Source organism: Mchenga conophoros, linkage group LG7 (assembly GCF_057382185.1).
Source record: "Mchenga conophoros isolate Kocher_MC1m ecotype Shallow Benthic linkage group LG7, M_conophoros_male_GT1.1, whole genome shotgun sequence".
Lineage (NCBI taxonomy): Eukaryota > Metazoa > Chordata > Actinopteri > Cichliformes > Cichlidae > Mchenga > Mchenga conophoros.
In genome coordinates, this window is record NC_140532.1 from 51,576,345 (window position 1) to 51,588,453 (window position 12,109).

Consider the following 12,109-nt stretch of genomic DNA (forward strand, 5'->3'; position numbering starts at 1 on the left):
TGTTAAGGGCCTTGCTGCAGTGAATACAAACACAGAACAAAAAGGCAGCTGTGGGCAAAGCCTTTATCAGAAGTTGAAGCATTTTGAAATGTATTTCTTTTGTCATTAAACAAAAAAAGGCTACACGGGAACACGACAGACCTGTTTAGTTAACAGAAGAAAATGCATTTTTTGTGCTTTTTACATATATTCACACAAGTTTGCATTTTATAGGCTGTAAGAAAGCAGGCATTGTATTATGTTTGGTTATGTTACTGTACACCCAGAAAAACCTTCAGGAATTTATGGGTGCATGCTTTAAAATTCACGTTGTTCAGTTCACCACAGTGGTTTTAGTTTTATTAAAGGAGACGCTGTTAATACTCACCAAAAAAAGCTTGATTGGTCTTCAGCTGGAAAGCCTAGACTGCATCGTATTAATCAGCAAGACTACACTGGGAGCCCTTTTTTTAACATTCATTAATTCAGTGTTACATCACAGGGCTGCTTGGTTTTAAATAAATTATGGCCTTGGCAAGACCACAGTCTGGTACTAAATTGCACTTGCGATGCACTTTCATATCATAATGGGTTGCCCTCCCAGTGATTTCCTAGCGCTCTCATATTTTTGTTGATGTTCAGAGATGGGAACCCTGCAGAAACATAGCCTGTAGACGAGCCATTGAGATTCAGTCTTGATTCAAAGGTGACATTTTATGCTTTTCATAGCAATGGGCATAGCTTCAAATAATGAGGTCAGTGTATGTAAAAGTAATCTCTGTGAGGCAAAACCTCAGTCTAAACACTCGCTATTCGACATCTATTCTTGTGCCTCACTTTCTTTAATATAATGAAGGATTTTCTTTTACCTGTGAATCATGCAACCGTACCCTAGAGGACTCCCAGAAAAAAAAAAGAAAAGAAAAAAAGAAATATGGAGGTGGAAATGAGCATAATCGGCCCCCCTTTGAGAACTGCTTTAATAGTTTTCTTTCCACCTCTGTGCAATAGATCTGCACAGCTGCCTGACTAGAATGAAGTTTCATCCTACTGCAGAAATTTTAATCAGGTTTTGTAGTGTCTTTGTACTGCACTCACAATGTGACAAGATTAAGAATATCAGAAATTATGAATTCTAAATATGGTCTTTACCTGTTCCATTTCCTGTAAGTACACAAAAATATACTATAAATGCAGTTGGACAGAACTTCCATGCTGATGTTTGGTAACAGTATCCTCTGGGTTAACATCTTCAGATGGAACGGTTGTGCTTAGAGTAAGAGCAGTTAAGAGTCATACATAATACATTAAGAGTAGAGAATGAAGAAAAATAGGCATTAGTCTTACGTTTTAATATAGAATAAACATTTACTGGCCACTTGGTTAGCTAGAATTAAGTTTATCAACTTAATTCTTGTTGACAAACCCCTTCATCACCAGCATCCGCCTCAATGGTTATGGGATAGTTTCATATTGTTTACGCCCAATTCTGACTCACATGTGACTGTATCACAAATGAAGACTCATCAGACCAGGCAACGTTTTTTTGGTGAACCTTTTGTGACACGTAGCCTGAGTTTAATGTTCTTAGCAGACAGGACAGTCACATAGTGCGGTCTTCTGCTGCTGTAGCCCATCTGCTGCAACAGAGGCGGAGGCAGACATTTGATACATCCGGGGCTTAGCCCTAAAGGGTAGTACGCATGTAGGATTTGGGGGGGGGGGGGGAAGGGGGGTTGAAATGACTGAAAGATTACTGGGCTCTGTTTTTTTTGTTCAAAAAAGAATGACTTCATATAGGGAAAAATATGTATCACATATGCAGGACACCTTAAACTAGTTTTTTAATTAAGCAGCAAGGCAGAACAAAGTTGGGGCTGTATCAAGACATGCGGACTAAATCCCAATCCAACCAGACCCAGAACTGATCCGGAATTAAAACAGGACTACTGTCACGGCTGGCGGAGTGAGCCGTGTGGTGTGGAGGAAAAGGAGGACCCAAAATGCAGCAAACTGATGATACGAGTGATGTTTATTTACAAGGTGGAGGTGGCAAAAACAGGCAACGCAGCATGAGCAATTACAAACGGAAACCTAAACTGGGAGAAACTAAAGAGCAAACCTGAGACCATACAAAGGGGTGCGGGGCAGAGAGCCGCAGAGTAATGCAGGCAGATAACGCAGACGAGCCGACAAAGAACACAGACCGACACCCACTAAATATACACACACAAGGTAATCAGGTAATCACACACAGGAGGGAAGAACAGCTGAACCTAATACACATGAGGACCGGAGGAGACACAGACTTTCAGAATAAGACAGGAACTCTAGGACACGAGCCTACGAAGTAAAGCAGGGAACACACGGACTGATTTACAACACAACACGGGGACAAGAACAGAGCACCAAGGACAGACACAGGTAGGGCTGAATATACACTAACTTCAGGTTCAACCCTAAACCAATACAAATCAGAACAAACACAAGGCACAAAAATGAACTTCAAGAAAACACAAAACGCTGGGTCAAAACGACCCAGGACCGTGACAACTACATCCTGTTTTTATTCCAGTTCAAAATCAGGACTACTTAGGATTTAACCAAGACAGACCCAGAATCAAAACTAGATGATAGTAGCACTAAAAATCATCATAGACCTGCACTACACTTATTTTTTAATTCTACCAAAGTACACTATTTAGATTGAGAAAAGTTTATATAATTATTCAGCCTTGTTGTGCAAACAAGCCTGCATAACTTAATAAATGTAGAATTTGAAAAATAACAAACCTAAAAAGAAACACTAGGTACGAGATACATGAGGACCTATGATACGGTGATACTTTTGGTAAACAACCATTTGACTAACATGTCTGTCTCACCTGCTCTTGTTCCATCTCTGTTCCTCTGTGGCTCTGTGTTTTGCCTTATATGCATCCACAGCTGTGCCACCAATTTACTCACATGGACTCTACTAACCTATCAGAAGCTTCTTAAGCTCAGAATGGAATCGTCTGGAGTTTTCTTATTAATTAACAATAAACTTAGTGCATATGTACTCCTAAATTTGATGAAAATAATAAAACAATAGACAGCTCTGTCTCTCTTTAACTAATTCAAAAGATATTTCAATATTTATTTATCCAAAACAAAACAAGTTTACTCTAAATTGATGTTGTACAGTAAAAATGTTCTTGTGTTTTCCATAAAGTGTATGTAAATATCTGGTTTAAACTGTGGATATACTGCTGTGTACTGAAATCCCTCTTGTTTTTCATAGAAATATACTGAACAACATACAAAGCATAATATATAAAATAACATCTACCAGAGTTTTTTCTTTGAAAGAAGCCCCTTATGTCCATTCTTGTATATCAGTACATTACTTAAACCGATTTATTTAGCCATGGAGGGTAACAACTGAAAATATGAAATAAACACACATATAAACTAAGACTCTCTAAAGAAACAGCATTGTTGTTGTTCGGCTTTTCATTTCTCCATTTGTTGATTCACTTGAAGAGCAAGTAACGTAATATGGGTCAAGTGATCAGTTTGATATCAATCTTTCGTGATTCACCGTCATATTTACATTATTTGTACAGTACGAATGATTTGCTTTGGTACCTGGTCAAACTTCAGTTCTCCTCTGTCTGCGCTTTTCCAACAGCGCACTCGCAGGCAGCAGCTCCACCGCCCCCTCGCTCAGTCGCTTAGTGCCTGAGCTCGGATCATACCAATATTAGGGGGGATTTACGCACAGTCGTAAATTCCCACAGTGTGCACTATGTGCTCCAAATATTGTGTGTAGTTTTTGTTTTATACAGTTGTCAGCCAGGCATGTAACTATGAAAAAATTACACTCCAAAAGACCCCGGGCTTCTGAAAAAACAACCCGGGCTTAAGCCCAGTAAGCCACCCCCCCCGCTCCGCCACTGTGCTGCAAGTGTCTTGATGCATGGTCATTCATCCAGGTAATGAAATTCCTGACAGTTGATTGCATTCATCTGAATGTTGTGATCTCAGTGGGAGAAACATTTTATCACTCATTGAAAATCAGCACCTCCAAATCTGAGGCCATGGTCCTCAACTGGAAAAGGGTGGAGTGCCCACTCTGGGTCAGGGACGAGTTCCTGCCCCAAGTGGAGCAGTTTAAGTATCTCGGAGTCTTGTTCACGAGTGATAGGAGAAGGGAGCGGGAGATTGACAGGATTGGTGCTGCGGCTGCAATGATGCGGATGCTGTACCGATCCGTCGTGGTGAAGAGAGGGCTGTGAGTAAAAGCAAAGTTCTCAATTTACTGGTTGATCTACATCCCTACCGTCACCTATGGTCACGGGCTGTGGGTTGCGACGGAAAGAACGAGATCGCGGATACACGTGGCAGAAATGAGCTTCCTCCAAAGGGTGGCTGGCCTCTCCCTTAGAGATAGGGTGAGAAGTTCACCCATCAGGGAGGGGCTTAGAGTAGAGTCGCTGCTCCTCCACATCGGAAGGAGCCAGTTTAGGTGGTTTGGGCATCAAGTCTTTGTAAACAGTACTCATAGCTATTGATCAATGGTCATGACAATGTGTATATTATTGATGAAAGTAAGCTCACAGTCCATTAATTAGTCAGTGGTGCTAATTTTGGCTAGTATGTATCATTGATGAGGTTGGCAAAACCTGCAGCTGAGACTAAAGAAGTCAATTGGATGAGTGATGAAAAGTTTTTCCTGCTGAAAGCGCAGCATCTAGATAACCATAATGAAGTTTCTGCTACACGTCAAACCTTGAAGTTTCTGCTTCAAGGTTTGACATGTTGTGCATTCAGAGATGCGCTTGTTCATACCATGGCTGTAACTAGTGGTTTGTTTGAATTACTGTCTGGTCATTCTCCTCTGACGTCTGGCATCAACTGAGAACTGCACCTGAATCGATGTTTTCTCTTTTCAGGAAAGTTCCCCTAAAACCCTGTAGATGGCGGTGTGGAAAAATGCCAGCAGATCAGCATTTTCTGAGATACTCAGACCAGCCTCAGACCAGCCCCAACAAACATAATGCGCTCAAAGTCACTTAAATCACCTTTCTTCCCGATTCTGATGGGTAAAGAAAGGTGATTTAAACAGTTTGTCTTGTCTGCATGCCTACATGCATAGAGTTGTTGCCTCGTGACTAGATGATTATTAGAGATACACATGTATGTCTAATAAAGTGGCCACCATGTGTAGGTTATGTTGCACTTATAGTGCACTTCTACAACTAGCAACTTTCACACGCCCCTTGTTGTTATTCTTTCCCTCGAGATCGATAGGTCCACAGTGAACATCTGGCAGGTCAAAGGTCAAAGGAGGTTGAAGCCAGTGCAGAATGAGAGAACTCCTGCAGCGTGAACACACAAAACATTCATGTGCGGCAGACATACTGAATCTGGAATGTATGTGTGTCAGAGGTGATGACAGAGTTGCAGTGTTGCATTCAAAGATGGAAAAGAAGCAGAAATGTAGCAAGGCCTCTGCAGTTTGATGTAGAACTGAGACGGATGTAATGACCTGACCGCAGGGTGAGCAGGAGGGAGAGAGTTAAAAGGTCAGGCAGCAGATATCACTTTGGAAATGAGTTTTTGGGCTCTTGTACAGAGAAATGGTAATTCACAATCACTAGTCATACAGGAGGCAGTGAGAAAATTAGGTTAAGGTTTAAAGGTTAATTGTATCCTTGCAGGGCGTCCTTTTCTTTCTCTCCCCTTCTTTTTTTTTTTTTTTTTAAATCAGGAGGAAAAAAAGATCAGTGAACCAAATATAACGGAGTGAGAAAATACAGACAGGTGCAACAATTTCAACAGTTCATTCTCGGAAAGCTGTCGGATAACCCATCACTGCTGACAACTTTTGTAAAAACTATATTTTGCTATGAATGACAGAAAAGAAAAACATAACCTGTACTTCACATGTAACACAAAACATCCTACCCAACAGATGGAAACAATCTGAGACCAGGTAAAGAAGGTTTCGCTTTGCTTTTCTTTTTCTTGGGCGTACTCAACATCAAACCCACCACACGGGGGCAGCATTGGTTCATGCTGGCATTGCCTCTAAACATGGCCGTTATTATTACTGCAGGCAGTATATAATTTCAAACACAGAAGGTGTGGGAAATCTGTAACAAAACATTCTAAAGAAATACGAACAATGAACTCAAACCCGATCCTTAAATTCATCACCGAGGAGAACCGGACGGATCGATGTGTAGTTATGCTGAATGCTGAATCCGAAGGAGGTCAGTGATACCGCTGGAAAAACTGGTAAATCATCACAAAAAATAAATGCTGCAGAGTGGTCAGTAAATATTCTTAGAAAAATATGTGCTTCACTGAATATCAGATTTTGTTTCATGCTGAGCTATTGAGCTTCCAAAGACAAATGTGTATCAAAAAAAGGGAATGGATTGAAAGCAGGAGTGAACATGGACTTAAATAGTGTGTTGTGTTAGTGTAAGCAGCCATGAAGACCTGACAGTAGATCCTGTATTTATTTAAACTATAAGTATTACATTCTTATAAAGATCTATTAATATTTGGGGTGAGTGAAACTGTTAACTGAAGCAAAACTAACAAAAACAGACAAGTGGGCAAAATGACATGCCTTAATGTCATAATGTTCATTAAATCATCTAATTTCTGTAAATAACTTTGGGAAAATATCTTGTGATTTGTTGTTATGTTGCAATTAGCTTCTAAATAATGACTAATGCACTGCTTTAAAATATTCATTAGTGTTACTGATATTCATTACCTTTATCTTTGATTACACCATGCAGTCGCATTAGAGCATGAATGGCGATCATCCCTAATTACTCCTTACAGGAAGCTCATAAATGTAAGATCATGTTTGTAATATCCTTCCATCCATTCATCAATCCGTCTGTCCTGTTGCTCAAGTTAAAGCAACAATGGCAGCAGCAGACCTGTGTGAGCTGGTAAATAATAATTGTTTATTCTGGTTCAGAGTCATTTATTATGTCTCCATCTCTGCCTCGGAGAACCGATTTTTCTGCCTCTCTGACAGGATTTCCCATGTGGGAAATGTCTTTGCGGGTGTTTTCTGCACACCGGTGTGATGGAAACATCATCAAATGTTTGACAAATATGAAGCTATTATCACTGCACCAGATTACACTTACACATTTATTATGCACGTTTATGAATGCATGGACAGATGAGGGGCAATCTGAAGAAGTGGCAGCTGGAGCCCAGGTTGAGGAGGGAAATTGGCCTTTATCTGGAACAATCTCATTGTCCCCCCCCCCCCCCCCCCCCCCAAAAGCTTGTTGCTAGTGTAGGTGAGTGTTGGAACTATAGCTGACCTCTAAATTGGGCGTTGTGCCTCAGTTCCAGGTGCAGCCAGGACCAGTACAGTGCCTATATTTCTTCAAGCAACTAATGTCAACTAATGTCAGCCTTCTTCTCCTGTTTAGGAATAAACAGCCTTTTTTGTTGTTGTGTTGCTGCCTTAAATTGCCATTTTATTATGAAGTAGGTGTGTGTGTGTGTGTGTGTGTGTGTGTGTGTGTGTGAAAAATTTAGCGTAATATACAAGTGAAGTTAACCTTGTGTGTGTGTTTGTTTGAATTTGTTCTCATGGAAACTGCAGCATGTGATGCAGGGAATGCAGTGACAGTCTCACACTTGATAAAGAGAGAAAAGCAGACGATGAAAGGAAAGCCCGTGGCTTGTTTTCATTGCAGTTCTTTGGAGGATTGTACATGTGTAAATGTCTGTGTGTACGAGTACCGCACTTTGAAATGTCATTTTTTCTTCCATTATGTAGTTCTCTTGTCAACCAAATATATCTTAAACTAGCCATCTGTGAAACAAATGAGAAATAACTTTGAATGTTTCCCTGAAAGGTCTGAATTTGTCTCATCAATACTTCAATTTGCCAGCACATCTTCAATCTTTATTTCTTCACACTATCCCTTTGCATATTTGCAGATACACTTTATTGCCAAAAGTATTCGCTCATCTGGCTTCACATGCATTTGAATTGGAGTGACATCCCATTCTTGAGGCATAGGGTTTAAAATGAGTGTGGCTAATCCTTTGCCGCTAAAACAGCTTGAACTATTTTTTTTGTCAAGGCTTTCCACAAGGTTTAGGAGTGTTTATGGGAGAGTTTGACAATACTTTATGAAGCACATTTGTGAGGTCAGACACAGATGCTGGATTAGAAGGTCTCCGCTCTCAGTCTCTGCTCTAATTCATCACAAAGGTGTTCTGTCGGGTTGAGGTCAGGACCTCCGTGCAGGCCAGTCAAGTTCTTTCACACCAAACTCACTCATTCATGTCTCTATGGAAATTACTTTGCGCACTGGTGCACAGACATGTTGAATCATTAATACTTCCTTTCACTGGCACTTTACACTTGATGCAATGCCAAACACAGATTCATCCATTGGATTGTCCGGCGGAGACCCGTCATTCATCACTCTAGAGAACACGTCCATTACTCTAGAGTCCAGTGGTGGTAAGCTTCACCCCAACTCCAACCAATGCTTTCCATTGTGCTTGGTGATGCAAGGCTTGGATACAGCTACTCGGTCATGGAAACCCATCCCAGGAAGCTCTATGCAGTGTTCTTGAGCTGAACTGAAGGCCACATGATGTTTGGAGGTCTGCAGCATTTGAAGCTGCAGAAAGTTGACAAGATCTGCGTGCACTAAGAGCCTCAGCATCCGCTGACCCCACTCTGTGATTTAATGTGACCTACCACTTTGTGGCTGAGTTGCTGTCATTTCCAATCACCTCCACTTTGTTGTAATACCACTACAATTTGACTGTTGAATATTTACTAGTGAGGAAATTTTCTGTCTGGACTTGTTGCACAGGTGTCATCCTATCACAGTGCCATACTGGAGATGCTGAGAGCGACCCATTCTTTCACAAATGTTTGCAGAAGCAGTCTGCATGCCTAGGTGATTTTACACACCTGTGGCCATGGAAGTGATTGGAACACATGAATTCAATGATTTAGATGGGCGAGTGAATAGTTTTGGCCTGATTCATCTGGCCAGAAATTTGTTATTCTGTTTCTGCTGATCCCCACTGTGCATGTTAGTTTACTTTTATATTTTTTATAACTGATATTTTAAAGCTGAACGACCAACTAGCAGTTCACTGGCAACACATTTAATATGAAGCATTTAAACAATCTTTATAGCAACATATCAAATATTCCATCTTATCAAATGTGAATATTGGCTAATATTCAATAACATTTGGCTCTCTGTCCTGCCATCCTCACCTACAACTGGTCGTGGCAGATGGCTGCCCCTCCCTGAGCCTGGTTCTGATAAAGTCATGTTCTTGCTAAAAGGGAGTTTTTCCTTCCTGCTGTCACCAAGCATTTGTTCAAAGGGGGTTGTTTAATCAGTGAAGGTTTCTCTCTATCATTGTAGAGTCTTTACCTTACAACACAATGCACCTTGAAGTTACCTTTGTTGTGATTTGGCAATATATAAAATATAAATACTGAACATTTGAACTAAATTGAAATAATATTTGCTTTCTATGATGGTAAACTCTAATTTTTTTTTTCAAAAACTACAGTTTTCACCTAGAATTTAATTATAATTTAGTTTAGGTACATTTTAAATGTTTCTGACCATTTGGGTAACTGTATAAGATGAGAGACAGAGAGAGAGAGAGACATTTAAATACAGTATGTTCAAATTACAACTACATATGTAACATGTGAGACAGATGAGAAGATGGATAATAAAAGCTCTCCTTTAGTAGTGGAAACGTCAAACAAATCTACCCTTAATCAATTTAAGTAGACCAAAAAATATACTGTAAACCCGGAGCTATTAAACCTTCTTTGTCCGGTTGGTCTTGGATAAAATCCTATCAGAATCTGAAGGATACTACAAAAAAAAGAGATTACTTTTTACTGGGAAAACAGAAAAAGGTGCGTGGGGGTGGGGTGGGTTGTACAAGGCCGAATCTTTGTGTAGCTCATATTCAGCCGCTGATTACAGCAGGAAATGATGCTGTCCAATTGGATGGGAGCCTGATTGTTGCCGCACTTGTATCTGCAGAGAGGGATATATGCTTTGCAAAAGGGCAGGCAGATTCTGTGTGTTTTCTTTTTTTCCTTTTTTTCCCTGAGTGAATAATCCTCTCTCTTTCCAGTCCCTTGCTACTCCTCGGAAGTGAAGTCTGTTCCGGAAAGGCTGGCTGAATGGGTAGTGTCAATATCCAGGTGTCAGCGGTATACTTTCGCTGTGTGAAGGTTGAGAGCATGTAGGGATTAGTGGGAAGTGGTGTTTGAAGTGGGTATTACCTTTTTTATTCACCTCGTGTGTATCTTTTCTTTATTTGCTGGTGTGCCCAAGCAGCTGGAGAGAGTGTCTTGTCAGGGCACAGCAGAGGGGGAGAGAGGGGGAGGCCGAACCAAACGTATTCATTCTGGTACCTTCGGCTGCATAAAGGGATGCACAAACAGGTCTGCTTCCATGATACAGATGCACTCGTTGTGGTATGTATGTAATTTGTAAATGCATTTGTGACTTAAATTACTGACAATTCAAACTGTTTTATTTGCTTTCATCTGCAATTAAAGGTTTTAAGTTTATGGCAAATTTAAACGTAGGATGCCACTCCGGAGCAATAGGAACGAGCTGTAAACACAGCAATATTACATTCGCACGTTTAAGGGTGACAAATTTGTTAGCAAACAGACGCTAGCATCCATCAGATGCAGGGAGATGTTAGATGTTAACAGTTTAAAACCGTGAATAAAAAAGTCCACTCTCTGTTTTCATTTTTCCTCAGCTGGGGTTTGCATCACCTGCCTCGGGAGATATATGGCACTTCATCTACTAAATGCTCAACAGGTTCACTTGGCGGCCACTAATATTTGCTTGCCTTTTGTTCCGGTGACAGGCAGCCAGTGCGCAATTGTTTTTTAGAGCCTTTCCTGCTGAAACAGCTACCCGCTGAGTCCATTACGTGCCCTTTAGCACCTTTCAATGAAAAATCATTCTCTGTATTGTGCTTGTCACATCAACAAAAGCTGTTGAGAGATTTGTTTCTGCTCTTATCCAAATGTTGAATGTTAAGCTTTCTCAGTATTTACAGAATCAAAATAAAGAAGGTTAAAAAGTCTTTAGTCACAAAACACCAGCAAACATTCAGGTCCTAGACTTTCCCCTGGCAGCAATAGTCCAGCTAATACATGCTGGATAATATAAACTGTACTTACCTGTCTAAGAGAAAAACAACTCTGCTTTAGTTTTTATTCCTCTCGTCTCTTTCACTTCCTTTCCTCTCCCAATAGAAATTCCAGTCGATTGTTGTCTATGAGCTGACTCTGTCATTGCCAAATTGCAAGCCATGCTATATTTTTTTTGTTTTTTTGCAACTCGGGATTGAATGACCCCTCTATCATCTTTTGCATTACACACCTGTCATCGTGATGGTTTCTGAGTCCATGGAAGGAAGTGGAAATTTTACGACCTGAGGAAAGATATTAAGCACAATATAGAAATCAAGCCATTGCTTCCGAGGGAAGAAGCAGTTGCAGTGAAGGCTGGTCAAGGTGAGGTCAGCGGATTATTCTTTCCTTCTTGAAGCCTAGAAGAATTCCCTTCATCTTTAGATAGAAAACTTTAGATAGATACCACGAAGAAAAGGTTAAAACAACAACAACAAGAAAAATAGATTATGGATACATTCCTGTCATGGCTCACCCTGCAGTGCATTGAGTCAGCTCTCCTCAGGGTGTCTAATGACCCTCAGATGGCTGTGGGTTCTGGTAATTGTGCAGTGTTGTTTTGACTGACCTCTCTTGGCAGTTTTGACACACAGAAATATATGTTTCTCGTGCATCGCCACTGGTCTCTTCCACGAGTTTCACCTTAAGACGAATGATATTTCATTCTAAAGTCTTCTCACTCCTCCCTCTTCACGTCCCATGAAGCAACACTTCGTTTTTATGGCAGTGTTAATTATTTTAATGCTTGGTTTTATTATCCAAAAACAAGAACTAAACAAGACAGATGCCCTTAATGAACCCTCTCCATCTACATACTCATTGTCATAGTTTATCATTATTGTATTAGTTTGTATTATTGCTTTACTTAAAACA